Here is a 6,901-nt window from a genome sequence, read left to right on the forward strand (position 1 = left end):
ATGTATAGCTTTTATTTATTTCACTTGATGTGAATATTCTTGTGTTTTGCTGAAGATAAAGTGATTTGAGGATGTTAGTTCTGGTCCCACTGGGGGTATGAAACACATAGTATTTACAGCCTATTACATTTTAAAATCTGAAAAATCCTGAATTTCCAACTCCAGGATCATGGATTTAGCTAAGGGATCTCTGATATGTTAGATATTGATATGTGATAAGGAGAACACTCAAGCTAAGGAAGGTGATGTGACAACTGTAGGATAGGGACATGGTTTGCAATTTCTTTTTAAGGGATAGGGAGGGTCTTGCTCTGTTTGTTGCTCAGGCTGAGCGACGGGTGGAGTGTAGTGGCACGATCCTAGCTCACTACAGCCTTAAACTTCTGGGATCCAGTGATCCAGTGATCCTCCCAAGTAGCTGGGACTGCAGGCACACACCACCATGCCTGCTAGTTTTTTAAATTTTTAGTAGAGACAGTGTCTTGCTACGTTCCCCAGGCTGGTCTTGAACTTCTGGGCTCAAGTGATCCTCCCACTTCGGCCTCCCAAAATGCTGGGATTACAGGTGTGAGCCGCCATGCCTGGGCTATGGTTTGCAATTTTAAAAAAAGTGATCAACGAAGTTCTCTCTGAGACGACACTGGGAGGAAGGGAGCCATGCAAATATGTGGTGGGGAGACCTCCAGGCAAAGGAGGTCTTTGCAGAGCAAGTGTGAAAGGCTTGAGGCGGGAACGTGCCTTCTGTGTTCAGGAAACAGCAAAGTGGCCTGTGTAGCAATTGGCAAAGGGTGAGTGAAGAGGAGACAGAAGAAGAGGAGGTTGGGGAGATGGTGGGGAAGTTGGGGAGATGGTGGAGCTTATCGTGGGCCACTGGGGGATAAGATGAGAGCATCAGAGAGCTGATGGCAGAGGAAACACTGCATCAGGAGGCCCCCTGATTGACTGACCAAGGCTCCTGTGTCCAGAGCTTATACACCTGAGACCCGTGGTCTCTCCTGACGCGCAGCTGTCTCCACTGGGGCCAGGAAGAAAGCAAAGCTTCAGCACAATGGACAGCGCCACCACCCAAACCAGCAGGCCCTGTCCGTGATGCTGATGTGGAGCGCCGGCCAAGAATGGTAAAAGTGGGGGAAGAATCAGGTCCCATTCAGGAGGGTGGTGACAGCAGCCCTGGCCTTGCACCAACTCTCATACTGGGATAGATGATCTTAGGTAGAGAACACAGGCTGGCTTGTACCTGTTTGGGATTGGCTGGGCGTCGTGGCTCACCTCTGCAATCCCGGCACTTTGGGAGGCTGAGCCGGGCGGATCACTTGAGGTCAGGGGTTTGAGACCAGCCTGCCTAACATGGTGAAACACTGTTACTACTAAAAATACAAAAAATTAGTCGGGCATGGTGGCACGTGCCTGTAATCCCAGCTACTCAGGAGGCTGAGGCAGGAGAATCGCTTGAACCCAGGAGGCGGAGGTTGCAGTGAGCTGAGATCGTGCCATTGCACTCCAGCTTGGACAACAAGAGCAAAACTCCATCTCAAAAAAAAAAAAAAAAAAAAACGAGGCCAGGCGCGGTGGCTCACGCTTGTAATCCCGGCACTTTGGGAGGCCGAGGTGGGCAGATCACGAGGTCAGGAGATCGAGACCATCCTGGCTAACACGATGAACCCCCATCTCTACTAAAAATACAAAAAATTAGCCGGTCGTGGTGGCAGGGACCTGTAGTCCCAGCTATACTCGGGAGGCTGAGGCAGGAGAATGGCGTGAACCCGGGAGGCGGAGCTTGCAGTGAGCCGAGATCGCACCACTGCACTCCAGCCTGGGCGACAGAGCGAGACTCCGCCTCAAAAAAAAAAAAAAAAAAAAAAAAGAAAGCCTTCTTGGCTGGGTGCAGTGGCTCACACCTGTAATCCCAACACTATGGGAGGTGTCTAGGTAGGAAGATTGCTTGAACCCAGGAGTTTGAGATCAGCCTAGGCAATGTAGCAAGACCCCCGTCTCGAAAAAATAAAGCGTTTAGGCCAGGAGCAGTGGCTAACGCCTGTAATTCCAACACTTAGGGAGGGTAAGGCGGCAGATCACCTGAGGTCAGGAGTTCAAGACCAGATTGGCCAACATGGTGAAACCCCGTCTCTACTAAAAATACAAAAATTAGCCAGGAGTGGCAGCGTGCACCTGTAATCATAGCTACTCAGGAGGCTGAGGCTGGAGAATCACTTGAACTTGGGAGGCAGAGGTTGCAGTGAGCTGAGATCGCACCATTGCACTCCAGCCTGGGTGACAGAGCGAGACGGTCTCAAAAAATAAAAACATAAAAAAATAAACAACAACAATAAAAATCAAAAGCCTTCTCAACATGTCCCTGTGGGTCTCACAGCATCTCAATCTCAAGTTGACCAAAACAGAGCTCTGATTTAGAATGTCACAGCACGACTATCCCAGGCACAGAGCCCTCTCCTGTCTCCTCATGACTCAAGTAAAAGCCAACTTTCTGCCAATGCCTCAGGGCCCTTGAACTTTCTCCACCTGGAATGTTCTTCCACTGCATATTTGCACAATTCACTCCCTGACCTCTCTCAGGCCTTTTCTCAAACGTCACCTTCCCAGCCTGATCCAACCACCCTATTCAAAATTGAAAAAACAACTGGTCTGCCTTCTCAATTCCCTTCGTTGTGCAAATTTCTTTTCTTTTCTTTTTTCGAGACGGAGTCTCGCTCTGTCACCCAGGCTGGAGTGCAATGGTGCGATCTCAGCTCACTGCAACCTCCGCTTCCCGGGTTCAAGCGATTCTCCTGCCTCAGCCTCCTGAGTAGCTGGGATTACAGACGCCCGCCACCACACCCAGCTAGTTTTTGTATTTTTAGTAGAGATGGGGTTTCACCATGTTGGTCAGGCTGGTCTCAAACTCCCAACATCAGGTTATCTGCCCGCCTCGGCCTCCCACAGTGCTGGGATTACAGGGGTGAGTCACTGTGCCCAGCCCCTTGTGCAAATGTCTTTTTGTGCAAATGCCCCTTTGTGCAAATGCTTGTCGTGTGCTCACACAGTGTTTAAATTCCTCATGATGCTTAGTGGGTCTTTATAGGTCTCCCTCACTTGAATGTCGGCTCCACCAGGACAGAGATTTGGTTTGTTGTCTATGCACTGTGGGGTCTACAGTTACTAGAATAGGCCCTGATACATAGTACGTGCTCAATAAATGTTTGCTAAATGAATGAACTTATTGCTTGAGGATGCCAGTAAACTAAGGATAGGCACAGAGTGACCCCAAGTCACCTAGTTCCTACCCCGTAGCCCCGGGTCCAACCCTACCTGCAGACAGGTACATTCCTCCATGATTCTCCTCTATGGTAAATCTTCTTCTGTCAAGATGTGAAGACAGGCCGGGCACAGTGGCTCACGCCTGTAATCCTAGCACTATGGGAGGCCAAGACAGGTGGATCACCTGAGATCAGGAGTTTGAGACTAGCCTGGCCAACATAGTGACACCCCATCTCTACTAAAAGACATGCAAAAAAAAAAAAAAAAAAAAAAAAAGCTGGGCATAGTGGCGTGTACCTGTAATCCAAGCCAGCTGGTAGGCTGAAGCAGGACAACTGCTGGAACCTGGGAGGTGGAGGCTGCAGTGAGCCGAGATTGCACCACTGCACTCCAGCCTGGGTGACACAGTGAGACTCCCTCTGGAAAAAAAAAAAAAAAAAAAAAAAATATATATATATATATATATATATATGAAGACAAAATTCTGATAAGTGAAAGGAGGACTGTGTGCATGAGAGATTTGCCAAATGTCTGCATCTCTGCTGAATATTCTCAACTCGGCCGACATTCATGAGCACCTAGTGTGTACCAGGTGCCATACTAGCAACTGAGGAGCTAGCAGTGACCAAAAATAAAGACCCTATCCTCATGGAACTAGTGGGGAGAGATGCCATCAGATAAATGGATAACGTTAGAAGTGAACGTTATTTAGAGAGAAATAAAGACAGCTGGCCGGGCACGGTGGCTCACGCCTGTTAATTCCAGCACTTTGGAAGGCCAAGGTGGGTGGACGAGGTCAGAAGTTCGAGACCAGCCTTGCCAACATGGAGAAACCCCGTCTCTACTAAAAATACCAAAACTAGCTGGGGGTCGTGGCATGCACCTGTAGTCCCAGCTACTCAGGAGGCTGAGGCAGGAGGATAGCTTGAACCCGGGAGGTGGAGATTGCAGTGAGTTGAGATCGTGCCATTGCACTCCAACCTGGGTGACAGAGCAAGACTCCATCTCGAAAAAACAAACCAACACAACAACAATAACTACAAAAACAAATAATCAGTTAGAGAGTGAAATGTGTGCAATTTTGGGCAGGCAGTCCAGGAGAGCCTCTCTGAGTCTCTGAGTAGACGATATTTTGACCAAAGACCTAAAAAGAGTGGAGAGAAAAAAAAGTTGGCTGGGCGCGGTGGCTCACACCTGTAATCCCAGCACTTTGGGAGGCCAAGGCTGGCAGATCACCTGAGGTCAGAAGTTCGAGACCAGCCTGACCAACATGGAGAAACCCTGTCTCTACTAAAAATACAAAATCAGCCATGCGTGGTGGTGCATGCCTATAATCCCAGCTACTTGGGAGGCTGAGGCAGGAGAATCACTTGAACCTGGGAGACGGAGGTTGCAATGAGCCAAGATCATGCCATTGCACCCCAGCCTGGGCAACAAGAGCAAAACTCTGTCTCAAAAAAGAAAAAAGAAAAAAAAAGCCAGAAGGATATCTGGAAGCTGACTGCTACACACACAAGATCATCAAGTACAAAGGACTTGTGGTGAGGCTGTATTCAGCATGCTCCCATGTATGTAACTATGCTGGACTCTGTGATGTGGGTGTTACTACTGACTATTTGTGCATTTTTGTTTTGTTTTGTTTTGTTTTGTTTTTGTTGAGATAGGGTGTTGCTCTGTTGTCCAGGCTGGAGTGCAGTGGCACAATCACTGCTCACTGCGGCTTTGACTTCCTTGGGCTCAAGCAATCCTCCTGCCTCAGACTCCCGAGTAGCTAGGACTACAGGTGCACGCCACCACACCTGGCTAAATTTTTTTTTTTTTTGAGACAGAGTCTCGCTCTGTCGCCCAGGCTGGAGTGCAGTGGCATGATCTCGGCTCACTGCAAGCTCCGCCTCCCGGGTTCACGCCATTCTTCTGCCTCCACCTCCCAAGTAGCTGGGACTACAGGTGCCCACCACCATGCCTGGCTAAATTTTTTTTTCTATTTTTAGTAGAGATGGGGTTTCACTGTGTAAGCCAGGATGGTCTTGATCTCCTGACCTCATGATCTGCCCACCTCAGCCTCCCAAAGTGCTGGGATTACAGGCATGAGCCACACCGCGCCCAGTGATATTAAAAATTAGCACCTGGCTAATTTTTAAGTATTTTGTAGAGATGGGGTCTCACTACATTGCCCAGGCTGGTCTTGAACTCTTGGCCTCAAGCAATCCTCCTGCCTTGGCCTCCCAAAGCACTGGGACTACAGACATAAGCCACCATACCAGGCCTGTTTGTGCATCTGGAGTGTTGAAATGTGAGGTGAATCATGGGTTGTGTATCTGCTGGGGGATGGGGACTGAGGTAGGGTGTTTGACAGCGCAGTGTATCGGTGTGCTTCACTGTGTGTGTCTGCGTGTGTAGTGGCAATGTCATAGTTACGTGTTTTGCAAGAGAAAGGGTGTGGGGGATGAATGTGGGACAGAGTTTGTATGGGATGCTTTGTGTCAGGATAGGGCAAGGTTGGAGCATGTGCATGATGGAGATTCTGAAAATAGAATATATTCAGAGATGCCGTGGTGGGTGTGTGTGTGTGTAGAGGGGTGTGAGGGTGCCCAGCTGTGTGAGTGGGTGTGTTGGGGGATGTCGTGGAGCTGTTTTCTGGTCCCAGAGGGAGAGAGAAAGCCCAGGAAATCTCACTTTCTCCCTGCCCCTGGGTCTCCAGGCAACGGCACCACTTTGGAGTTACCAGGAGACAAGGTTGCCAGGGCAACACAGGCGTGAGTGGCAGCTCTGGGACGAAGTCTGGGTGAGAAGATCCAGCCAGGGATCACGATCATTCACTTTGTTCCTCCCTTTCTCCCTGTTTCTCATCAATCCCACTTCCCTTCCTTCATTGTCTTAACGAGCCTGTATTTGAGAACCTACAAATGTGCCAGGTGCTATTGTGGGTACTGGAGAACAGAAGTGAACAAGACAAACACTGTCCCTGCTGTATGTCTCCTTCAGTGTTTCAGCGCCTGTCTCTTTGTCTCTCCCGCTCCCTTCTTTGTCCTGCGGTCCTGCCCTCCCCCCGCACCACAAGGAAGGCCCCACAGAACCCCTTAGCCAGTGAGGAAGTTGAGAGCCTTCATCTCACAGACTTTCGGGGACGGCTGTGTCCCTGAGCCTGTGTCCCCAGACACACACTCCTGCCCATACTCAGGTGCACAGAAAGACAAGCACACAGCTCATCCCCCTCTTCAATTCTCAGTTGTCATTGGATGACATCAGCAAAACCACACACAAATACATGCCGATCACAATACTCCTCTGAGATATCATAAACCCCATTTTACAGGAGGGCAAACTGAGGCTAGGCGACTTTAAAGAATATGTCACTCATTCTGGTCTGCTCCTCCAATTCTTAATCCTTATATTTGTCTCATTAGCTGACAATAACAGTATTCGTGCTGGTTCCCCCAGCAGCCTCCCTTAAGGAAGGGCCTTATTTCCCTATTTCCCTCGAATGCACCCTTTCCTCCGCATAGGTTCTAACCCTTCGCTCATTCCCCAGAGGAATCGAGTTTTGATGGACAGATTCCTAAACCAATAGAGAAACTAAGTGAACTGTACCGAAGCGGCCTCGACTTGGGCGGGACTAAGACTGGGAAAGAGCCACCAATTGGAC

The sequence above is a fragment of the Macaca mulatta genome, chromosome 19 (genome assembly GCF_049350105.2).
Source record: "Macaca mulatta isolate MMU2019108-1 chromosome 19, T2T-MMU8v2.0, whole genome shotgun sequence".
Taxonomy (NCBI): domain Eukaryota; kingdom Metazoa; phylum Chordata; class Mammalia; order Primates; family Cercopithecidae; genus Macaca; species Macaca mulatta.